Below are 26771 nucleotides of genomic sequence, written 5' to 3' on the forward strand. Positions count from 1 at the left end.
TAAGGGACTAAGCTACACACAGTTATGTGGTTTCTTGAAAGTGGTAACATAACTCATAAAGTTTGTATGGATACACTTCTACATGTGCCCTGCACCACCTGATTTCTTTTCTCTTCCTCTCTTGTTACAGGTAGCGCATTTTAGGACTGCTGCTATCACAATGGTGTCTATACATGGAAAAGCGTGATCTATTTTGTCGTATCATGAGACACACTCCCTATTAGGCTTGAGTTCACAGTGGCACCGACAGCGATCGGCGGACGTAACCGCCATACTCCCCTAGAAAACATCGGCCAATACCCTGGTGACGGTGCTTCCGAACTCCTTCGTCAATTTTTGGCGGTTTCATGGAGATTTAGGTTAGATTTTAACCTCCTTGTTCGGGATGGATTCCATTATGCTCTGTGCTTGGAGACGAGTACTGCGTCGTGGCGTTTGCTATTAAAAAGAAGCTGACTGCATGTGAATGATGTATGTCTCAAAAAGGAAGTTTAGAATACTGTATGCTCTTTATTAGAACAACCAGTCAAGTTTTATGAATATATGAGATGAAGAGAGCAACGTTCATTTACATACTCGAGACGATTCATAGGTGACACTGGAAAGCAAGAGTACAAACTCACTGCACTACTTCAAATAAATTCTGCAAAACAGCCATATGCCAACCAACATTCAATTATTGATATTCAACAAAAGTGTGAAAGGCAGGAAAATTTTAGAATAAGATGCTCTGAACACTTAAACATAGAAAAGTTGTAACACAAATATTTGCAAACAACCTCATATAACAGAATCACCACCTGCTGACGTAAAAATCCTGGTAAACGGTAATGATCTTTAGACGGCTAATTCAGAACTACCGGAATTCACAAAAGATCCACTACAGTAACTATAAGCATAACATACGCCACCCTTCTTACTTGAACAAATTTTCTTTTGAGCCTACAATTTACGCTTAAAATATCGCATAAAGATTTTGTTTGCTTATGGTTTCCAATACAGCTGAGATTTCAGTCCATAGGTCCCGAGCTACATTCCAGTTGTGATAGTCGACTTTTCATCCTCAGGATGCTACAAACCCCTTGTTTCTTGGTATGCACTTACAGTTTCTCAAACTACATATTTGGTGTGTGAGAACGTCGGTCGATGATTTAAATTATACCGATCGTCGTCCGAAGTCTGCACGTTCAGGTGAAACGATCGGCCGTCTTTGGCCGAAGTTGGTCGTCGGCAGAATTCGCCGATGTCGGTGCCACTGTGACCGCAGCCTGGCAGTTCAGTTACAGTTCCGAAGGGCCTGTAGGTTTCCGTTAAGGTAGGTTGCTTCTTATCACGTGCCCGCCTGGGGGAGGGGGGGGGGCGGCACAGATGAGCAGGAATGGGCAACCGGCTGACGTGCGTGCAGTATTACCACCGGGCCGTAGCGTACGCGACCGCGCTCAAGCGGCCGAGTGCCTGCGGCCAGCAGTGGCCAAATACACTACTGGCCATTAAAATTGCTACACAACGAAGATGACGTGCTACAGACGCGAAATTTAACCGACAGGAAGAAGATGCTGTGATATGCAAATGATTAGCTTTTCAGAGCATTCACAGAAGGTTGGCGCCGGTGGCGACACCTACAACATGCTGACATGAGGAAAGTTTCCAACCGATTTCTCATACACAAATAGCAGTTGACCGGCGTTGCCTGGTGAAACGTTGTTGTGATGTCTCGTGTAAGGAGGAGAAATGCCTACCATCATGTTTCCTACTTTGATAAAGGTCGGATTGTGGCCTATCGCGATTGCGGTTTATCGTATCGCGACATTGCTGCTCGCGTTCGTCGAGATCCAATGACTGTTAGCAGAATATGGGATCGGTGGGTTCAGGGGGGTGATAGGGAACGCCGTGCTGGATCCCAACGGCCTCGTATCACTAGCAGTCGAGATGACAGGCATCTTATCCGCATGGCTGTAACGGATCGTGCTGCCGCGTCTCGATGCCTGAGTCAACAGATGGGTACGTTTGCAAGTCAACAACTACCTGCACGAACTGTTCGACGACGTTTGCAGCAGCATGGACTATCAGCTCGGAGACCATGGCTGCGGTTACCCTTGACACTGCATCACAGACAGGAGCGCCTGCGATGGTGTACTCAACGACGAACCTGGGTGCACAAATGGCAAAACGTCATTTTTTCGGATGAATCCAGGTTCTGTTTACAGCATCATGATGGTCGCATCCGTTGTAAGAGGTATGCGCTGCCTGCAATAGGCAAGGCATAGGAGAGTCTCTGACCAGAGAGCAGTATGTTTTTAGTTGTTGCTTGTCGCTCGTCTGCGAGTCTGCGCGTGTCTGCGCTTGTCTGCAGTCTGCTCTGGTCGGGATTCTGGAGGCTGAGTATTATTATATAAGGTAGAGAAGCAGCCTTGCGCATATCTAGTAATGTATGTGAACTGTCATCCAATTTCTTTTAAAAAATGCCCTAATAATAATATTTATAATATAAAGTAATTTTTTTTAAAAAGCATTCATTTCAATTTAAAGAATTTATCCAATGCATGATCATTCCTTTCACGAATCACAACTGTATAGGCCAGCATTGCACGGAGCTGTGCCGAAATTTTTTTAGGTAAGAGCAGATATATTCGCCGTTTTTATTGAGGTAAGAATTTTTGTTTTTTTATTCAGAATGCAGGGCCGTGGCGCAGCGCTGCTGTCGTCCTAAAATTTACCAGGTTACTGAATTTTTTTTTATTTCGGGGTTTAGGAATTTTTCTGTTTCGAACTTAACATTAAATGAGAAAAGAATTTTGTGGGTACATCAAATGTGAATGCATTTCTGCACAGAGATTATAAATGGGAACCAAATTTGTTCAGAGGTTACATTAAATTAGAATCACATTCTTTATTCATATTTAAATTTATTTAATTATTATTTCTGTGGGTAGGTTACACCGTGTTTGGCGACATCGCGGTGAACGCACATGTGAAGCGTGTATTCGTCATCGCCATACTGGCGTATCACCCGGCGTGATGGTATGAGGTGCCATTGGTTACACGTCTCGGTCACCTCTTGTTCGCATTGACGGCACTTTGAACAGTGGACGTTACATTTAAGATGTGTTACGACCCGTGGCTCTACCCTTCAAATGGTTCAAATGGCTCTGAGCACTATGGGACTCAACTGCTGTGGTCATAAGTCCCCTAGAACTTAGAACTACTTAAACCTAACTAACCTAAGGACAGCACACAACACCCAGCCATCACGAGGCAGAGAAAATCCCTGACCCCGCCGGGAATCGAACCCGGGAACCCGAGCGTGGGAAGCGAAAACGCTACCGCACGACCACGAGGCTCTACCCTTCATTCGATCCATGCGAAACCATACATTTCAGCAGGATAATGCACAACTGCATGTTGCAGGTCCTGTACGGGCCTTTCTGGATACAGAAAATGTTCGACTGCTGCCCTGGCCAGCACATTCTCCAGACCTCTCACCAATGAAACCGTCTGGTCAGTGGTGGCCGAGCAACTGGCTCGTCACAATACGCCAGTGACTACTCTTGATGAACTATGGTATCGTGTTGAAGCTGCATGGGCGTCCAAGCTCTGTTTGACTCAATGCCCAGGCGTACCAAGGCCGTTATTACGGCCAGGGTGGTTGTTCTGGGTACTGATTTCTCAGGATCTATGCACCCAAATTGCGTGAAAATGTAGTCACATGTCAGTTCTAGTATAATATATTTGCCCAATAAATACCCGTTTATCATCTGCATTTCTTCTTGATGTAGCAATTGTAATGGCCAGTAGTGTACAGTACGAGCGCAGAACGCAAGAAATACGGCCGGTTGGCGGGTAGTCAACACCACCTGCACCTACCTATGAGACCGATGAGGGGAGGGCAAGGGCATCCTTGACTCATGGGCCAGTGTTGTAAAAGCCTACATTAAGGGGACAAGTTAACGATTAAGTATTCAGTTCACCAGTCCCGATGTACAAACACTTATGGCAAGAATACACGATGCTGTAGAGACGGTGAGAGGAGAGAACAGGTCTAGCCATTCTACGGCAACGAACCGATGTCGTGCGTAAGTGCGTAAGGGTATCCATAAAAAGCTGTAAGAGTTAAGCTACCATTTGCAACAATCCGCATGGCTCTCTAGTTCCTTAGAAATAGTTTTCTGCAAGCACGGTAAGACATTATGTCCACCCCATATAACACATGAGAAGAAAAATGGGAAGAGAAGTTGGAAGAAAATTGGGAAGAAACACTACAGCACAGAAATCGATAGTTACCTCGTTTCTCAAAAAGATCGTTCGCTGAAATCTGATTATGCGGCAGGTGGAACCTAACGTCCATCGTAAGGCTGTGCCTGAATCATGTCAACTTCCTGAATCATCTCCACAGAATCAAAGCTGGAGACTCCCTAGCACGTTCGTGTGGTCTCATCAGCAAAAGACAATTCAAAGATCCTATTCTCATGTTCTGTGAGAGGTATTGCGACCAACAATTCATTTTGTGCAGGAGACTAAACAGTTTGAATACCAACTTTTCGCTATTATTAGGACTACCCTCGTGTCAGAAAATGCAACAATTTACAGAATTACCGTGGAAATCTTAGTAGCAAGTAATCTACGCACATAATTGAGTGTATTGACACGGAGGACTTACAAGGAAACCCCACGAGAAATGGGCGCTTGGACATAAATGTAGATGGAGGACAAGCCTCCAGGTTGCGCTATTGCATCTGACCACGAACGGTACCTGTGCACTGTCTCCAGTAAGTTTCAAGTGTCAGTCGTGTTCTGAACAGCGTTCTGTGTCGTTGTGAGTGCAATATGTCTCAGCTCATTGCATTACATCATGGGTAAATTACTAGTGCTGGTATGGTGGGTGCATCCGTGATTTGAGAAATCCCTTATACCTGGAAGGAGCCCGATAGGACTTGTTACCTCCAAGTTTTGACCAGCACAGACGGCTTTCGAAAGATGTACAATTAATTATCGCTTTCGACATTACGAGTATAATGGCAGGATGGTATTTTTCGTAAAAACATGGAAAACATATGGTTAAACGGCACCGGTTGCATTGAATAAATGCTGTTTCCGCATACGCATGGTCTTTTGGGGTTTTCCATGGAACAACAGACCTCGTTAACATTTGCAAAACCCTCTCTTTCAACCGATAATTTGGAAGCAAACCATGCACAACGCAGCATTCCCTTAAATATCGACGCTGATAATTGGTCATGGAATATCGAGTGTATTTTAATAGCGTCTTCACGAGAAGCAATTTATCGTACTTTTTCGATTAAATACGAACAGTTTTGAAGACACGGACAAGCATACATTTTCAGTATCACTTTATACGTTTGTTCGTTTACTAGTCGATAGTTATGAATATTATATTATTTGTGATAATAAAAATTTGTAGAATGCCAAATAACATTGTAAATTTAATAAAAGCTCATCCAATTACACATATTTTCCCATTATATCAATTGTAATATGAATAGTAAAGAAAATGACTGTGTTAGAAATAAAAAAACTGACGAACGGGACTCGATCCAGCGATTATGGTGCTTGAACACTAACCACTTTTTTTCATTTTGTTCGTTGTTGATCGTTGTGTTTGTTCGTTGCGGACGTCACATGACATCCGTTAAGGTTCGTTTGTTGATCCTTCCACTCAGTTTTTTATTACAGAGGCCAACCAGCTGAGCTACCGTGCCGGCAGCACTCGGCTGCCGCCGCTTCATGGTAAAAATGGCCACGCGCAGGTGTATATTTGACGACCGAAATTATCTTTGGACTTTCTCAGTAACGCTTGAGAAGAACGCGCTACTGCTTACACATTTCATTCTCCTCATGGAGTACTACGAGTGTACGAAGTTTGCAGTAAATCCGCGGTCCAAACGTCGTGGCCTCCCCTTTTTAGCCGGAGTATTTGTGGTTTCAAGAGGCCAATATCGAAGTTTATAGCACACACAGGGAAAGCGGAAAAACCTCATCCACTAAGTTACAATGCGGACGAAAGTACGTGTTGAGTGATCGCGACAGACGATGATTGAAGAGGATTGTGACGAAAAATAAGAGGATGAGAATTTCAAAACCACAGCAGAACTGATTGTCGCACTTGTGGACAGTGTCAGCACCAAAACAATATGGAGGGAGTTCCACAAGCAGTAAATTGCAGGGCAGCTTGGAATTCCAAAACTACCCATCAGTGATGCAAATGCACGTAAAAGTAAAGCTGGTAAGGAAGTCATAAAACCTAGACTACACAGCAAAGGTAGAATTGTTCGGATGAGTCTTGTCTCACACTCTTTTCAACTTCTGTTCGAGTTTACGACCCAAGACTGAATAGTCATGATTTGGGCAGCCGTATTGAGGTATTCGACGGGCCCGTGGCGATTTAAATCAACGTCCTCACGAATGTGGGTTCAATGTCTTACCACAGCACCTACTAGCTTGATCAGAAATGCTAAATTCTGTTGTTTCACTAGTCAGCACATTTCTTTATGACAGAAAAGTATTGCGGAAAGGAGTTTGTAGTTGATGTATTAGGAAGTCTGAAAAGCAGCACGCTATCCAGTTCCTCCCTTTCCATCCACATTTGATAATATACTTCGACCATGAGAGAGTTGAGCTAGACAGGATCTGAGAAGATAAAAGTTTAGATCGGAAAATGAGTTTACAGTTGCTGTTTGCACTGATTTCATTTCCTTCTTTAACATTGTTTAATTTAACCGCATGCTGGCTGTTTTGCTTTTATGTGTGAGCTTTGGAATGAAGTAGTGCTGAGGATATTGAAAGGGAGAGCCACAAATGTGTCCTGCCGAAACTGACCCCCTGTGAAGTGAGGGGATGCGGCCTTTGTAGAACTGCTAACGAGTGACGGACAGGCAGAAGCTATGCTCGCGCTGTCGTGGGAAAAGTCGCCTCGGTTAGCGTCATACTGGCTCCCCGCCTGTCGCTCAGTTTATTCCATGTGTCCACATAGAATGGCTGATGCGAAAGCTTTCATTCTGCACCATCGAACTCTGCTGGGAAGGGGTAGACGTCCTGTCAGTGCTAAGAAAATTGTATTCGGATTATAAACATCTCCCGACTGTCGAAAAAACACGGCAAAATAGTTCTGGCTTCGGAGAAAACCAGAGAGTCGATGGAGAAACTTGAGCACAGTATTTATCTTTTTCTATGGCCTGTGATGCGAGACTACCCGCTGTTTTAGAGAGTACCGATTGGTGAAATTGACGTGGCGTCAGGAGGTCGTAATACGCAGGGCGAAGTTTTTTAGAAGAGTGGGGAGGGAATCGAGATTATTGGTTTTTAAAGTTTAGCTTCTTCTGGATGGAGATTTTAGCACACGAAACAATTGCGCCATGGGTTGTTCGACATAACTTCAAGAGGTTACTGAGGTTGTTGGCAGGATTAAGGGTGCAGTCAGTTCTTTACTGACTAGAAATGAGGACATCGTATCTGAACTTGGCGCTGAATGCCACGGTACTCCGTAGGCTTCACTCAACTCAATTAGCAGAGCGGGTCCAAAGTTCGAGTCTTCGACAGAGTGGTCCTAGCGATGTAATTGATGGCAGCCAGACATTGTGTCACTGATCAGCTCATATCGCACCGGCGATAATGGTGTACATAACTTGTAGCTTTGGCTTGTTAGGACCATCGCGAACTGGATGTTCAGAATCGTGTTCGGTTTCACTTCCCCAAGTTCTTCAATGCATTGTCACTGGTATGGCCTCTTCGCTTCTCTGGCTGGACAAACAATGACTGTAATTGATGTGCAGGCAGGCTGCGTTAAATTTCACAAACTGAGGTAGATGATTATGAGCTAATACTGTCCCTTGCCCAGTAACTCTCTCAGCTGATAGTTTACGTACATACTTCTCACAGTTAATATTCTGTGCCTGTAAATCTCATGATTTCATATCTATTTAGATGCTTCTCCATTCTCACACATTTCGTAATAAAGTAAAACGTTCACTTAAATCGCGTCTTTGATTCGAGTAGATGTTGCCTCGCTTATCACATTTAATATTTTTTCAGTGATAACATGTGTGTACCACACGTTAATATTGCTTTCCACGATCTTACATACTGTTAATCCTTACGTTGCATACATTTATCCAACAATGTCCTAGGGACTTTCTGCATCACGATTAGTTCTGATTCATTTAACTGCACTCTCTCACACACGTGAGGGTTTGGACGCCACCTTTACATTTGTTTACGGAAATGTCCAGTAAGTGGTGGGAACAGGATGTCAACTACTATTTTCCCGAATGCAAGTCTGTTGTCTTATCACTGAACCACCTCTCTCGATTGCAGCACAGAAGTTGTCGGGAGTAAGGGCCTATTTTCCAACGTGTCTCCTCGACATCAGCGGCGCAACTTCAACAACAGAGGAGAAACGGATCTGTCATACAATCACCTTCTAATTCCCAACACACGTAGCTCCAGCAATGATGCGTGTAAGGAACCAGTGGGCAGAATAAGATAATGTTCCCATGAGCGAATGTGATCACAGCACGGGATGATCAGTACCTAATCCTCAAGGTGCTGACGATTCATTTGCTGCGTCCTGCCACTTACATAAGTGTTCCCGATGCGGAGACTAATTACAGTATTAATGTTGAGACGTCGAAAGTCATCGACACTCTCTATGGTCCTGCTGTGTTTCGTGGTGGCACAGTCGACTGTGCACTGACGATCGTTTCCGCAGATATTGTTCGGACTGATTCTGCTCTGCTTTCATTGGCGACGAGTTTGGAGAACTTTCCGCCCCGAGATGTTATTGCCGACAGGACATTTATGATCAATCAGACGTGGTCTGCAGCCAGGAGCGACAAGTCCGCAAACTTTTGTAGAGGGTGGATCATAATTAATGGTGTAAACGCATACAGTTGAAATTACACGATACTAAAAGCAAAAAAGTCGCAGTAAACATTGAAAATGCATACCTTAAGAGCTACGAGCAATTTTTCATCTTCGATACTGTGAAACAAATCTCTTCTTTTGCAAGTTCTTTGCTTTCCATATTTTGGGAACTGGTAGTATGGACCAAAAAAAGAAAAAAATTCCAGTAAACATGTGCTCTAAAATGCATTCCTTAGAGCATTTGCTCATCTTTGCTACTTTGAAACACAACTCTTCTAATGATCAAGTGCTCGTGACTTTTAAGGTATGCGTTTCAGAGCATATGTTTACTTTTTTCATTTTGGTCCATACTACCAGTTACCAAAATATGGAAAGCAAAGAACTTGTGGTACAAGAGATTTGTTTCACAGTATTGAAGATGAAAAATTGCTCATAGCTCTTAAGGTATGCATTTTCGACTCTATGTTTACTGAGACTTTTTTGCTTCTAGTATCGTGTACTTTCAACTACACTCCTGGAAATGGAAAAAAGAACACATTGACACCGGTGTGTCAGACCCACCATACTTGCTCCGGACACTGCGAGAGGGCTGTACAAGCAATGATCACACGCACGGCACAGCGGACACACCAGGAACCGCGGTGTTGGCCGTCGAATGGCGCTAGCTGCGCAGCATTTGTGCACCGCCGCCGTCAGTGTCAGCCAGTTTGCCGTGGCATACGGAGCTCCATCGCAGTCTTTAACACTGGTAGCATGCCGCGACAGCGTGGACGTGAACCGTATGTGCAGTTGACGGACTTTGAGCGAGGGCGTATAGTGGGCATGCGGGAGGCCGGGTGGACGTACCGCCGAATTGCTCAACACGTGGGGCGTGAGGTCTCCACAGTACATCGATGTTGTCGCCAGTGGTCGGCGGAAGGTGCGCGTGCCCGTCGACCTGGGACCGGACCGCAGCGACGCACAGATGCACGCCAAGACCGTAGGATCCTACGCAATGCCGTAGGGGACCGCACCGCCACTTCCCAGCAAATTAGGGACACTGTTGCTCCTGGGGTATCGGCGAGGACCATTCGCAGCCGTCTCCATGAAGCTGGGCTACGGTCCCGCACACCGTTAGGCCGTCTTCCGCTCACGCCCCAACATCGTGCAGCCCGCCTCCAGTGGTGTCGCGACAGGCGTGAGTGGAGGGACGAATGGAGGCGTGTCGTCTTCAGCGATGAGAGTCGCTTCTGCCTTGGTGCCAATGATGGTCGTATGCGTGTTTGGCGCCGTGCAGGTGAGCGCCACAATCAGGACTGCATACGACCGAGGCACACAGGGCCAACACCCGGCATCATGGTGTGGGGAGCGATCTCCTACACTGGCCGTACACCACTGGTGATCGTCGAGGGGACACTGAATAGTGCACGGTACATCCAAACCGTCATCGAACCCATCGTTCTACCATTCCTAGACCGGCAAGGGAACTTGCTGTTCCAACAGGACAATGCACGTCCGCATGTATCCCGTGCCACCCAACGTGCTCTAGAAGGTGTAAGTCAACTACCCTGGCCAGCAAGATCTCCGGATCTGTCCCCCATTGAGCATGTTTGGGACTGGATGAAGCGTCGTTTCACGCGGTCTGCACGTCCAGCACGAACGCTGGTCCAACTGAGGCGCCAGGTGGAAATGGCATGGCAAGCCGTTCCACAGGACTACATCCAGCATCTCTACGATCGTCTGCATGGGAGAATAGCAGCCTGCATTGCTGCGAAAGGTGGATATACACTGTACTAGTGCCGACATTGTGCATGCTCTGTTGCCTGTGTCTATGTGCCTGTGGTTCTGTCAGTGTGATCATGTGATGTATCTGACCCCAGGAATGTGTCAATAAAGTTTCCCCTTCCTGGGACAATGAATTCACGGTGTTCTTATTTCAATTTCCAGGAGTGTATATACGATTACGCCATTAATTATGATACACCCTGTATTGATAAACCTACGCGTGTTCGTACTAGACGTTTATGTAAATTGTCAAAAGACGATACCATGCCAATTTTTATACCTGGTCGTGAAGTAGGTGCGAGATTTATTTATTTTGGTGATATGTGTAATAGTAAGCGTACATTGAGGGTCAGGATCTCAACGATGCAACAGTTTTGTTAATAAATTATATCGATCTATTAAAATCGAGTTTTATTTTTAACCTGTCTGTTGTAGTGTCCTGAGCTCTGTGTGTAAGATAGTAGTTACGTAGTCAATGGCAATGTGCTTTGCGTTGACCTTGGCCGCTATCGGTCTGCGGCAGAACGCGTACTCACTAGAGATACTTAGTACAGATCCGAGGTAACTGCCGCCATGCTGCAGCTTCTAAGTCCGTTATCAGTCACTGACTTATCACATGTGCGCGTTGCTATGTAAGTCGAAAATCTGGAACGACGGCAGTCAGCCGCCAAGATGCCGCACCGTCGTGTGCGTCGTGTATATCGCTGGCGTCCTACTATATACTAATCTATTCCCAACATGGATACTAATTACAGCTCGAGCGAAGTGGTGCAATGGTTAGCACACTGGATTCACGTTCGGGAGGACGAATGTTCAAATCTGCGTACGGCCATCCTGATTTAGGTTTTCCGTGATTTCCCTAAATCATTTCAGAAAAATGCCGGGATGAAACTTCATGGCAGATTAAAACTATGTGCCGGACCGAGACTCGAACTCGAGTTCGAGTCTCGGTCCGGCACACAGTTTTAATCTCCCAGGAAGATTTACATCAGCACACAATCCGCTACAGAGTGAAAATCTCATTCTAAATGCCGGGATAGTTCCTTTGAAAAGGTCGCGACCGATTTCCTTCCCCATACTTCCCTAACCCGATGGGACCGATGATCTCGCTGTTTGGTCCCCTCCCTCGAATCTACCAACCATCTAACCAACTAATTAAAATATGAATGCTGACACGTTGAAAGTCTGCAAGGTTCTGTTGCGTTTTGTGGTGGAGAGCGTCGATGATCTTCGACGTGCCAACATTCATATTGTAATTAGTCTTCACATAGAGAACAGCCATTTCCCGTCAACGATGAATGCCTCAGATGGAAAACGGCTTTTGGACGCCGTCGTTTTCTTGCAGAGTCTAATGTTTTCAAGATGTACCGCTTCAACTTGCCGTAAAAACTTATTCGCTTTCATTATGATTGGAATCTGGACGAAGGCTGTATCAATCAACAGCTAAAGGCAACTACTTTAACAGTATTATAACTACAATCGCTAGACCAGGAAGGATTTGGAGCTACTCCACATGCCGAAATTCTGTTAGACAATATCCAGGCACATGTTACAGGGAAGGTCCCGCATTCATCAAACAGTAACGAGTTCCATCATCTCCATAGCTAATACTCGCATCCATCTATGGTGCATGGGGATTGTTGGTCGCCAGCTTGCCGAGGAGGAGCTTATTCAGGTCTTCTTTCACTGCATACCAGGACGTGCATCACGAGACGGCGTCACATTAAACTAAACTCTCTCTTTTGTGTTGTCATGTACCTAATCTGTGGCACTATGCTACAAATTCCACAAACCTTAGTGCACTGATGTGTACCATGTCGTTACCTACAGTAAATGCATTTGTCATGAACGGTTACCCGTTAGAAAGAAGTATTTTTATTCGTTTTCAATATTGTTCTCGAACTTTAGCACCATTGAAAAAAAAAAAAAATGCCGTGTGGCTAGGGCCTCCCGTCGGGTAGACCTTTCGCCTGGTGCAAATCTTTCAAGCTAACGCAACTTCGGCGACTTGTGTGTCGATGAGGATGAAATGATGATGATAAGGATAACACAACACCCAATCTCTCAACGGAGAAAATCTCCGACCCAGCCGGGAATCGAAGCCGGGCCTGGCCGTGCGGGAATAGCCGAGCGGTCTAGAACGCTGCGGTCATGGACTGTGTGGCTGGTCCCGGCGGAGGTTCGAGTCCTCCCTCGGGCATGGGTGTGTATGTTTGTCCTTAGAATAATTTAGGTTAAGTAGTGTGTAAGCTTAGGGACTGATGACCTTAGCAGTTAAGTCCCATAAGATTCCACACACATTTGAACATTTTTTCAAACCGGGCCGTTAGGTACGACATTCTGTCGCGCTGACCACTCAGCTACCAGGGGCGGACAGCACCATTGAAATTGAGCTATTTAAAACTGTGAGCGGCAGATGGATATGATACATTCATTCGCAGTACGCTAGGGTAAAACTGTCAACTGTTGCATTTCACAGGTGTCGTGGCCTGTAATGTGACCCTCAAAGAAAATAAAATGAATCAAGTGAAATTTTTGAATTTTAATTGTTCGAGTGGTGGAACACATCACACTGATGACAGCCAGAGCATGACAAAAATAACATGGAGCTGTAAATCATTTTGATTAATGATCGAAATGAGCTTTCATCTATGATGAGTGAAAACTATTACCTGAAATTTCATTTTCGGTGAAAGTCAGGCACGTAAGTCATCGTTGGAGAGCAGAAAGCCTGGTGATTCAAGACCCTAAAAATATTACACGCAGTCCAAGAATTGGTCAGCACTGCAATAGCAATGATAACCGGTCTTCGTAAAAAGAAAATTGGACTGCGGGTTCGTGTGTGAAAGACGCGCCGATGACCAAACCGTCCACATACAACGGTTTAATTAACTGCAACATGTAAATGCTTCATTTATAGTAATGCAAAATCACAATGATAATATAAAAGAATGAAACAAAGTACGCTTGCAATTATCAAATGAATTATTAAGATAAATACGTGGCCTCTTTTTCAGCACTTCCGTTCGAGAGAGCGAACAACGGGCAAAAGAGAAGTGCCTTTTTCCGATCAAGGTTTTGAAAGCAACCGATGTTTGAGCTTTTTACAAAGATTATTTTATACGCTAGCGATTAATTCTCGGAGAAATGATTGTACCTTTGTCTTTAAATAACGATGCGTTACACGTGTATGAGAATCCATAGGCTGGATCGAACAGCACAGTGCTTTTACTAGGCCTCGTCCTATTGAAGGTGGTACCTATGCTTTATCGTTATTCAGAACTTTGTGTACGCTTACCCCTCTAGTTTGAAAGCTGCTTGTTAATCGATCACTTTCAGCTTTTCAAGAATATGCTTTCATTAATTGGCGAAATTGTCTTTGCTGATACTTTTGCAAGGCTGTTCCTGTAAGCAGTATCGGTATATACAGTGGAGGGCTTGTGTCTCTGAGACTTTGGATGGAAACTTTCGGTCACGAGTCTCCGGGCAGTGAGCCAATCAGTGCGTAGGGGTCTGGGAGATCATACTGGCAAATAGCTTTAAAATGTGCACTTGTTAGCGAGAGCTTAGTATGACCACACCACTTTGCAGGAATAAGATGCGGTGGCATCAAATTTGCAGTACTTGCCAGAAAATTCCTCTTTTTAGGGTTATTCGATATTGTTGTTCATATTCAAGGTTTTCTGTTTTATCATCCGTATAGTGTTTGCATCACACGATTGCTGTTCCTAACTTCGTGAGCGAAACTTCTTATGAACTGCGAAAGTGAACTGGTATCCATGCGCGTGCTGCAATGAATGTTTCGTGTTTCTGTGACTTCAATAGGCTTGAAGCTGGTTTGAGAATAGTATCCTTGTTATCTAACTCGATAAATTATGCAGTCAGTTTAGTCACTCTCCCATTCAACTCTGTTTTTTCTATCGTTTTCTAGAAGTCACTCATAGAATTAGAGGTATGAGATTGCTACTGTATCTGACTTAAGGTTGCACGTGTTTATCGGGTGCCACATAGCTTGTGTATTATGTTCACTTGATTTGTAACCAGTTATGTACTCTATTGGCAGATACTAATCATTTTAATTTTCCTAATTCAATTACTGATAATTCGAATACGTGGTATCGTATTCTTTGTCTACCGCCATTTTGTGATTACGTGCCACAGTGACACCCTAGTCTCAACTGTTGCATATGATACAACTTAACAAGAGTGTAATGTCTCAGGTAGTTTCCCTATTTATAACAGTACTCACCTCGTTCTTACGCATTCTAATTTCAGCAGAAAATGTAAGTCTTAAATTTAGTCACTGAGCGGAGAGATGCTTTAGCTGTTTTTTGAAGTATGTTTCTTTACGTTGCATAGACTCAATTACATAGCGTTAACTGCATGTAATAGATTTATCTGGCAATAGCAACGTCATTCAACCGACTGAAAGTCTAACTGCTAAGTTATCCTATTTTCATATCTCAGTATTCTAATTACCTTAAGGAGTATTAATCCTCAACGCAAATAGTCCGTCTATAAGCTGCGCATTATCACACTTTGGTGGTTTTGATAGGACCTTAAGAGTGATTTTCATGTCCATTGGTGTTTTATTTTTCATACGGTGACTGGCATTTATTAAGATATGCGAATTCATTTAACTTGGTTTTCATTATCGTAATCAGATAACGTTATTAACTGATTATTGGTCCACTAGCAGTTCAGTTACAAGAAAGAGCATTAACTTTACAAGTTATAAGGAACATTTTCAGTTTTAAGTGGACTTCGAAACAAGGCTTTAGTTGAACATTTTTCACATCGGCAAGTCGTTGTCAAAGGTGAAAGAAGTGCTTCGTGGACTGAAAAGAATCTTTGTAACGACTGGGAATCGAGATATTTGGATTCGTAGCCTGTTTGTTACCCACTGCGGCGAACGCATAAATGAACTACACAGCCGAAATTTGTAGGGCGCTTGATTTTGAGTGGCAATGCGGAAAATCTCGACAAGTTGTGTTACTACTTTAGGTACTCATTATGTGTCGTACTGAATCGGAAATAAGTGACAGATGTTTCCCGTGCTTTTGAAGTATCCCATGGTATCATGGTATCAGTTTTTGTGGCCCGTCGACTGATCATTCGCACTATTTACCGTTCCTTTGGTATTATGTGCTTTTTTTAATGAAGTAATTAAGAAGCCGAACGTAACTGCGGTGGTATATGCCAGTGAAATTTGTGAAGTCTTCACAATGCAGATCATTACACGTGTATTTCCGAATCTAGCGTTATTTCTTAGCGATCCCAAGACTAGATAAGCCAAGCACGAATCTACGCTGCTGAGGAGCCACGACTGCTGCCTGGTAGCCTGAAGGCACTCCGGCGCCAGCTCTGCACTTTCTGGAGGGGCGCAGAGCCTCCAGCCCTGAAGCAGAAGCCGAGCTGACTACGCTACTGCTGCTGCTGCGGCTGCTGCTCCAGGATGGAGGTTGGAAAGCTATGGCCTGCCATGCATCCTGCCTTATCACTCTATGTAGACAGTGTAAAACGAAAAGGTGTTGCTGACCCTTTAGCGCGATGAAACTTACCCTCAAACCGATTATCTAGTATCTAGAATGAATGTTGCAATCTTCCACACAATGTAGGCAGTTTTGCAATTTCCTGTGAGAAAACAACTGCATGCCAGGCTGGGACACGAAACCGGATCCCTTACCTTCTCCGGGGAATACCCTTAGCTATCGAGCTATCCTTTAGGACTTAAAAGTTCCTTTGACAATGGAACTGTCAGATATGGAACACAAGCTTGGAAAAGTCATGGACAGGACAGGAAATTGATCGTGGCATTTCAGAAGAAATCATCCCGATATTGAGCTATAGGAGTTGGACAAAAATATGGAAACACTACGAGAAACGCATGCTTCAACATAAATGCAGATGCTAGCCAATCTTTCAGCGTGCGCTGTTCTATTTGACCACGAACAGCACCTTTGCAATGTCATCAGTACGTCGCAAGTGTTAGTCGTAAATAGAACCGTGCTCTGTATATTGTTGACGCACTAAGTCGGTTCTATGCGAATTCGAACATGAGCAGATTTTTGATGCTCGTATGGTGGATGCTTACATAATCAAGGGAGTCGAAGAGTTTGGTGTTTCAAGAGGTACCACATAAGGGGAAAGCGGAGAATCATCATCCGCGAAGTCACAAAGCGGGCGAAAGTGTGTGTTCAGTGATCGTGATAGGAGGTGACTGAAGAGAATTGTGACGAAAAAGGCACTGCACTCGCGAAACGTGGCAGCACCAAAACACCACGAAGGAAGCCCCATAAGCAGAGAGAGCTGGAATCGCAAATCTTATCATTAGTGATGCAATTTCCACTAACAGGAAAGTGTGGTGCCGAAATCATTTTGGTAGAATGAGTCTCGTTTCACACTGTTTACAGCTCCTGGTCGGCTTTACGTCCTAAGATTGGCACATGGCGGGGGTTCGGTGATGATCTGAGTAGCCATACCATGATATTCCAGACGCTCGATGGTTACTCTGCAAAGTCGCATTACTGCCAGGGACTGTGCAATCATTTTGGTTGATCACGTACATCATATGATACAATGTTTGTTTCCCAAAGGTGGTGCTGTGTTACAAGACAACTTAGGCAAGACGACAGAGCATCTGTTCACACAGCTCTCATTGTCCGAGACCGGTTCTGCTGTGAGCAAGAATTGTCGCAACTCCTCGGCTACCACAATCGCCAGATCTCAATGTTATTGATCCTTTGTGGTGTACTTTGTAGAGAAGGCTGCTTGATCGTTATCCACCTCCATCTTGTTCACTCAACACTGTCCACAGCAAGACATTACACGGTCAAGAACAATTTATTTTTAATTTGATGGGGATGCATTTAGAAATGGCCTGACAAAAACCACAGCCCATTTCCCTAAGCTCACCGACGTTACAGAAAACGTGAGTTTTGACGGATTCATTGTGACCTTGAAAGAACTACGAGGATAATTTTCTAAAACTGTTGAACACAGTCAGTCTTATCCGCGCTTTCGAGCTGTTTAAGACACCGTTTATCATTTCAGTTAAAAGTGAACATATGAATTTGCCATTAAACAGATTGACCTGTGGTGTAATTCCCATTTAAAACACTTATTACTTTACGTTAAAACTTTGCAGGAAGTCTGCATTGTTTTCCTCGGGAGGAGAAATGAAGTTGGAAATGTGATAAAATATTTCGATATACATATGTGTGTTAAAGGCTTATTTCAATCATCATAGATGTGTCAAAGGGTTTTCTAGAGGCTAAATAAGTCACAAGTACGTGGGAGACTGAGTGAGAAATTTTGTGAAGTTGTCTGCGTATGGCCGGCCGGTGTGGCCGAGCGGTTCTAGGCGCTTCAGTCTGGAACCACGCGACCGCTACGGTCGCAGGTTCTAATCCTGCCTCGGGCATGGGTATGTGTGTGACGTCCTTAGTTTACTTAGGTATAAGTAATTCTAAGTTCTAGGGGACTGATGACCTCAGATATTAAGTCCCATAGTGCTCAGAGCCATTTGAACCACTTCTGTCTGCGTCTGTCCGTATGCCGACAGTTTGTACCAGATAAAAATTATATTATGTCTTCACCGCGCCTAAAATAACTAAGTAATACTGAACATTTGTTTGTTTGCCATCTATATAGTTGAGAAATAGGAAATGCAATACCAAGTCGTACGCAGTGTGAGTACGTTGCCATTTAAATACGGCGCTTTCGCACTTCTCCCGGCCCGGCCCTTTCCTCCTCCTCTTGCTAACACAGTTTGGTATAGCGGTGCGGAGAGTGTGCTGCCACATGACTTACACCACGTGATCAAAAGTATACGGACAGCTCCAAAAACATATGTTTTTCATATTAGGTGTATAGTGCTGCCACCTGCTGCCAGGTACTCCATATCAGCGACCTCGGTAGTCATTACACATCGTGAGAGAGCAGAATGGGGTCCTCCGCGGAACTCACGGACTTCCACCCTGGTAAGGTGGTTGGGTGTCACTTGTATCATACGTCTGTACACGAGATTTCCACGCTCCTAAACATTCCTAGGTCTACTGTCTCCGCTGTGATAGTGAAGTGGAAACGTGAAGCGACAAAAGTGTACAGGCCGACTTCGTCTGTTGACTGAGAGAGACCGCCGACAGTTGAAGAGGGTCGTAATTTGTAATAGGCAACCATCTATCCAGACCATCACACAGGAATTCCAGACTGCATCAGGATCCACTGCAAGTACTGTGACAGGCGGGAGGTGAGAAAACTTGGATTTTAAGGACGAGCGGCTGCTCATAAGTCACACATCACGCTGGTAAATGCCAAACGACGCCTCGCTTGGTGAAAGGAGCGTGAACATTGGACATTTGAACAGTGGAAGAACGTTGTGTGGAGTGGAAAATCACCGTACACAATGTGGCGATCGGACGGCAGGGTGTGGGTATGGCGAATGCCCGGTGAACGTCATCTGCCAGCATGTGTAGTGCCAACAGTAAAATTCGGAGGCGGTGGTGTTATGGTGTGGTCATGTTTTTCATGGAGGGGGATTGTACCCCCTATGTTTTAAGCACCTTCTTGCTTCCCACTGTTGAAGAGCAATTCAGGGATGGCGATTGTATCTTTCAACGCGATCGAGCATCTGTTTATAAAGCAAGCCTGTGGCAGAGTGGTTACATGACAATAACAGCCCTGTAATGGACTAGTCTGCGGAGAATCCTTACCTGAATCCTATATAACACCTTTGGGAAGTTCCGAAACGCCGACTTCGTGCCAGGCCTTACAGACCGACACCGATACCTCTTCTCAGTGCAGCACTCCGTGACAAATGGGCTGTCATTCCCCAAGTAACCTTCCAGCACCTGACTGAACGTATGCCTGCGAGATTGGAAGCTGTCATCAAAGCTAAGCGTGAAGCAACACCATCTTCAATTGCAGCTTTACCGATGCAGGGCGCCACGAATTTGTAAGTCATTTTCAGCCAGGTGTCCGGATATCTTTGATCACATAGGGTAGCTGTGGTGCTCGTACCAACGTGTGCCTCATGATGATGATGATTATAATATTTGGTTTGTGCGGCGCTCAACTGCTCGGTTATCAGCGCCCATACAAATTCCCAGTCTTTCCACAGTGCAGTCACGCTATTTCTCCCGAATAATGATAAAATGATGAGGACAACACACACACACCCAGTCCCCATGCGGAGAAAATCCCCTCTCCGGTTGGGCATCGAACCCGGTACCCCGTGACCCAGAGTCAGCAACGTTAACCACAAGACCGCGAGCTGCGGACCTCATCGCTGACGTCCCGAAATCTCTACTGTCCTTGATATAAGTCTTTCTGTGCGAGCTCTGATTTAGGAAAGGAAAGGTGGTGACTGAAATTTTGTGAAAAGAGCTCCCAGCAAGGAGATACGTCCTTGTTTCATCGATTGCCATCCAAACTCACCATATTCGTAAAACTTTCTCCTGTGTTTCGCAATAATACAAAACGAGCTATCCTTCTGTGAATTTGTTTGATGTCCTCCGTCAATCTAGTCTGGTAATGATCTCATACCGCCCAGCATACTCCAGAAGAGGATGAACAACTGTAGCGTTTGCAGTCTCTTCAGCAAATTTGTTATATCATCTGTTCTGACAATAAAACGCTGTCGTCTTCCTCACAACAATTTATATATGAGGGTTCCAATTTAAGTTGTTTGAAATTGCAATCCCTAGGCTTTTTTTTTTTTTTTTGAATTTACAGTCTTTAAATTTGCGTTATTTATTATTTAACCCAAATATAACGGATAATTTATCGTAGTCAAGTGGTGGACCTCACAATTTTTTATTGTTTAGGGTTAATTAGCACTGTCTGCAGGATGCAGATATCTTGTTTAAATCATTTTGCAATTAGTTTTGATCTTATTGGGGCTTTACCAGATGATAAAAAGACAGAATCGTTTGCAAAAAATCTAAGAGGGCTGCTCAGATTGTCACGTAAACTGGTTTTATAGATTAAGAAGAGCAGAAGGCCTATGGTGCTTCCTTGAGAAATCCCAGATATCATTCAGTTTAGAATGGTAATTTCCCGTTAGTCACGACCGTTATGGCTGGAGATCACGAACTTGCGAATCCAAACGCACAACTGACAAGGGGAACATCAGTTGTCTCATAATGGATCTATGGATCTTTTCGCACCCAATAGCCACTGTGTTAGTCTGTCCATCGTGGAGTGGTCGCCCCCTGACAACACAGGGATCACATTTCTGATGCCTGAGCTGCAAGCTCCCCACGTAAGCCAGCGATTAGATGCCCGTCTTCTTGAGCATCAGGACTCCCAGCAACCGCCATTTCGCCAGGTGGCCTTTGCTGTGACTGGGTGGCACCTGTGGGGAGAACCCCTGGTCGGAGTGGGTGGCTTCAGGGCAGATGACTCGCAAATAAGCGGAACAAGCCGTCTTTTTGTGGTGGCCTAATGGCCCCAGCAATCTCTAAAAAAGCAAAGCTACATGTCTTTGCTGAGAAGTATGACCCCAAATCGTCTCCCCCCCCCCCCCTAGCTGCACTATGGGAGAAATGCAGGTTTACAGAAACACAGTAACCGTATTCATATTTATTTTACGACAGAACCGATGGCGATTCGTTCATGGCTACAAAGCCTCTATTTTTTGTTGAAAACCTGGAGACTAAGTTTGAGGAAGTGGCGGCGCTGTCCAAAATGAGAAAGGGGTCAGTTCTGATTGAGGCAGCATCCCCAGCCTAGTCGAGGGTGTTGCTCGCCTTTGACAAGCTGGATGATATTCCTATTTCTGTCACTCGCCATAAAAGCCTAAACATGCTCTAGGGGATTATTTTTCATCGAGACCTCCTACTGCAGTCCGACGACGAGCTACGCTCCAGTTTAGAGAAACAGGTTGTTCACTTCGTCCAGCGTGTCTATAGTGGACCATAAGAAAATATGGTTGCCACAGGTGCCTTCATCTTGGCCTTTGAGGGTTATTCGTTACCTGAAAAGATCAAGTATGTGACATAAAACCATATGTCCCTTGCTCTGTGTGGTGCCTAAGTGCAGGAAATTCGGACTCATTTCTTCTCAGTGCAATTTCAACATCACATGTAGACACTGCGGACGTCCATTGGATCCAAATACTCCATGTGCCCCTCCTCCCATCTGTGTCTGCTCTCCAGACTGCACGATTCTTCAAAAGGAGAGGAAAATTATGGAATACAAGACCCTGGACAGGCTGATTTGCCAAGAGGTTAGAAAGAAATATGACCAGTTGAACCCCATTCGATTGACGGCCTCCTATGCAGCAGCTACAACGCTGTCACCCTCATTGGCGACGGTAGTCCCCTCGTCTGTTCCTCCTCCAATGGGCCCTAAGGGACACGCAGTTACATTACCTCCACCAGCTTAGTGGTTGGGAACACTTCTTCTGTTGCTCCCAAAACACCTACTTTGTGAGCAACGCCCCTTCAAACGCCTGGGATATCGGTTACCTCCTCCCAACCAGAAAAGCAACAGCCTCCTCTGACTCCTCTCACATGGAAGGGATCCCTTGGGATTACCTTGGTCTCCCCCCAATGCAAAGTGAACACCAGCCAGTGGCTGAAGGAGCCACAAACTGCTGGTCGAAGGGCTCCACGCTCATCATCTGTACCTGAAGCACTACACCTGTTTTCTGTGTTGCCCTTCAGGAAACCTGGTTTCCAGCAATGCAAACCCCTGCCCTTCATGGCTGGGGGTATTACAAAAATTGTAATGACTGTAACAGGGTATCAGGTGGAGTGTGTACACCTGTCTCTCTAGCGAACCTGTGCGCCTCCAAACAACTTTAGGAGCTGTGGCTGTCTGGCTGAAGATAACGCAGCAAATTACTGTCAGAAACATCTATATTCCTCCAGAAGTATAACAAAATGTATTTGCTGCAGTAATTTCCAACTTTTGTGTGATAACATCCATAACCCTTTGTGGGGTGGAACCAAGAATAGTGGCCATGGTAAAGATGTAGAGAATCTTCTAAAATAACTCGACCTTTGCCTCCTAAATACGGGTGTCCCCCCCACTCATTTCAGTGTGGCAAATGGCAAATACTTGGCCACTGATCTCTTTAGTTGCAGATATGGCTTTCTGCCATCTACACAGTGGAGAGTTCACAACGATTTGTGTGGTAGTGACTACTTTCCGCTCTTCCTGTCCCTCCCCCAGAGTCACTCTCCTGGAAACTTGCCCAAATGGACTCTTACCATGGCTGACTGGCACGCTTTCATCTCTGCTACCAACGTTCGATCTCTATCGCATGGCAGTATCGATTGGGTGATCCAGAATATTACTAGACTATTGTTTCTGTATCTGAATCGGCAATCCCTTGTTCCTCAGGTTGCCCAAAGCGGAATAAGCGCCTTGGTGGTCGCTGGAAATCTGCGTCCATTAGAGAGTGTAGGCGCGCCCTACAATGTCATAAGCGGTACCCATCAATGGAGCTCCTCAATGCCTCCGTGGGTGGGCCCATCAACTACTCAAAAGACGGAAGCAGGAGTGTTCGCAACGGCACGTCTCCACCACTGGAACACGAGCCTCTCCTTCCCAGGTCTGGACTAAGATCAGGCGCCTTTACAGACATCAGTCCCCTGCAGGTATACCTGGGATTTCCAGTTACCACGAATGTAGCTATCTATACCGTCCCAATCTCAGAGCGTTTTGCTGAGAATTATGCTCGAATCTCTGCATCTGAGAACGAAAGCGCGTATCTTTTACTACATACCACCTTGAGCCATACAATGCTCTGTTCAATGAGTGGGAATTTCTTAGTGCCCTTGCACATGGTCCCAACACAGCCCCTGTGCTAGACTGCATCCATTCCCAAGTGATTAAACATTTAAATGAATTTTATCCATAGTGGATGCTGTTGAACTCCGTGACTGTTCCTTTATAGGGTGCAGAAAAATTTCCGCTACCAGTCACAATAAAAGGTTATTTATTTGTCACACGACCGGTTTCCATCTTGAGCCAACCTTCAAGTGTTTATTCATTCATGTACATGTTTATATGCTGGAGATCACTGTATAAATACAAAAAGTTATTTGCTGGTGACTAAAAGGATACAAGTGGGACAATTGTACGTGGCAAGGTAGCATTTGTCGAAAATATATCTGTACTTACATAAAGCTGAAACGTCACTATTATAGTTACGCTGTGGTGACCATTTTTCCACTTAGTTACTCACTTATTATCATTTTCGCGACAATATTTCAGTTTTATGAAATTTAGCTGCATGTTTCACTGTTACGATGTGCACTCGTGAAGTACACTGTATTAGTATCCATAAAACTTCATCGGTTTTCTCGGAAACTAGAGGCCATCGCATGAAAATCCGCTACCTAGGTACCCACGGCGGGCCCGTCCATAAAAAATCTAAAACTCATCAAGATCTTTGACTAACAAGTCTGATGGTCCACTTGCGAGACGAAATTTTCGCGGAATCTCTTGTGTGTAATCTCAGAGCGTCAGCCAGCTCAGGTTTCTCATCATTTCCATGACGCTCTGCTACGGGTCAAACATGTGACCAAACGCACTGCCATTCTTTATATACGTTCAACATTTCGCTGTTAGTCTCATTTTATATGGGTCCCATGTACTTGAACAATATTCTAGGATGGATCATTCGATTCTTTAGTAAGCAATTCTTATGTGCACGTAACAAATTATATACTAGCGAAACGTTAACTACAGTTGCATTTCGTAAACAAGTACAAATGGGGCTGCAGATTGTGAAGACACTACCAATTTAGAAATTTAGAAACTTTCCGCTAACTTACCTTCACTTCATTATGTTATCATTTCGAATTGCCATTTTCCATAGAGATAATCACTCAATAAGATTCTTCGTACTGCTGTCCAGTGGCCTCGGTTCCTTACAGAGCACGTTTTCCACGTTGGGAAGCTGCCGTTTGTCGTGTCCGATATGTTTGCTGGTTCCGTGCCTAATCACGCGCAAACGCTTTGAATATCATTTAAATTACACGCCAGCCTATAAATTAATAAAGTCAGTTACCGTACACCAATGGAGATGAAAGTTTTTAGAGCTTTTCAACTAACTATGCTTAACTGGTGAGAGAGTTCCGTACTTGAAATAATTGGTGAGATACTCAAATTTACCTAAAAACTAAATTTTATAACTTATCATTAAAAGCAACATCCTGACACATTAATATGTTATGTTAAACATATCGGAGGATGGGTAAACTAGTTCTCTTTATAACAGTAAAAGTTAAGTAATATTTCGAATTTCAGACAGTAATTACTACTTCACCTTTTTTTCAACTTAGCCTGCTGTGGACCAGGGGAAACAACTGGTTGTTGATTAGTCCTTCCTTTTATTCTCAGAATTTCTTCTCTTTCTTCCGCTGAGGTTCTTTCTCTTTTCCCCTGTCCAAAGGATGTTGGCCCTTGTAGTTTGCTGCTCCTGGAAAATTTGTCGATCTTGATTCGAAATACTTCTTTATCCTAGATCTCTTTCTGATTCGTCCGCAGCTCGTGGTCGTGCGGCAGCGTTCTCGCTTCCCACGCCCGGGTTCCCGGGTTCGATTCCCGGCGGGGTCAGGGATTTTCTCTGCCTCGTGATGACTGGGTGTTGTGTGATGTCCTTAGGTTAGTTAGGTTTAAGTAGTTCTAAGTTCTAGGGGACTGATGACCATAGATGTTAAGTCCCATAGTGCTCAGAGCCATCTTTCTGATTCGTCTCAATTTCCCCCACGCCCTTTGTTATCTCCTCAGCTAATTTTGTGGTCACCTTTGGTTTGGTGATGTAGCTGATTATTTTTTGTTTGGTCAATCTGAATTCATTAATTGTGATGAGGCGCCCATGAAATATCAGCTTTCTCTTGCATATGGTGTCAGTGAACTCCATCTGTTAATACAGATCTTCATTTTCCTTCTTCTTCCACGTGCTATCGTTCGTTTTTCTGCGGTCAGAGAATCTTCCCAAGATATTTTCTTCCCTTCTTCTCTAATTCTTCAATTTATCCTTTCTTGTTCAGTATCAGGCTTTCTGAACCGTGAAGTGCTTCTGGCTTAACAACCATGGTGTATTTCCCAATCATTGTATCGTAGGAGATTGCCCATTGGCTATATTCATTTGCTTGACTTCATTATTTTAGTTTGTTAAGCAGCCAGATGTATATTCGTTTGCCGTGTAGAATACAAAAATACAACACAAAGTAAAAATGCATCAGACAGTAAAAAAACACGCATCATAACAAATCACATGACATTTGAACAAAAAAAATGTTATGTAGGTAGGAAAATAAATTGTACAGACTGCAAACGGGTTGCGCAAAACATTATGAATCTAAAAGAATTGTTATAAAAAAAATGCTCTGTTAAGGAGGTAAGATGTACGCTGCACACACTACAGTCAAATATCACACTGAAGATTACTCGACCACTGGACGCCTGCTCCAGAGACATTGAGGATATCCTCTTTTGAAATCACAAATTACACAATTTAAAATTTGATCCATAATTTGAAGTTCTCCGTACTCACAGAAAGGATCTTCTGCAAGAACAATGCAGCCAGAGTAAGTGAGCGCGTTAGGGCCAGCGCGTCGAACTTTGCGTTTACTCGTATGTCAGGGAGTGTAGTCTGTAGGTCCGTTGTTGTTTATGTCTTGTCTTTCATCTCTACATTGAAATAGAATGATTACAATATTGTTCCAGGTTCGGGAAATTTTCTCCCTCCCCAAACATTATATAAGTTATTAGGCAAGTATCTTTCGTATTACTTTGCTTCCAGCATTAAATCGTTTCCTATGAAATATCATCTCCTGGTCCTTCCTTGCTTTAAACTGCATATAGCTTTTTTTCGACATTGCCTCTGGCACTACTTGCGGATGTCAGTTAGAATTGAAATGTATCTCACGTTAAGATAATGTTTAACGGAAGCTCTCGAACCTGCACCCTCACGGAACGCAGATAGGATCTTAAGATTAAGCTATACGGACGTGCCTCAAGACTCGGATCACAGTTTACTTCTGCTACTACCTCTCGCTTTCTTTCTAAACAATGTTTTGTATGTCATTAGTCATATTTAAATCACCTACATGTCTTACACCGATGTAACTCGTCGCTTAGGATACTACACTGCCACACGATTAAAA

This window comes from Schistocerca nitens, chromosome 5, assembly GCF_023898315.1.
Source record: "Schistocerca nitens isolate TAMUIC-IGC-003100 chromosome 5, iqSchNite1.1, whole genome shotgun sequence".
Taxonomy (NCBI): domain Eukaryota; kingdom Metazoa; phylum Arthropoda; class Insecta; order Orthoptera; family Acrididae; genus Schistocerca; species Schistocerca nitens.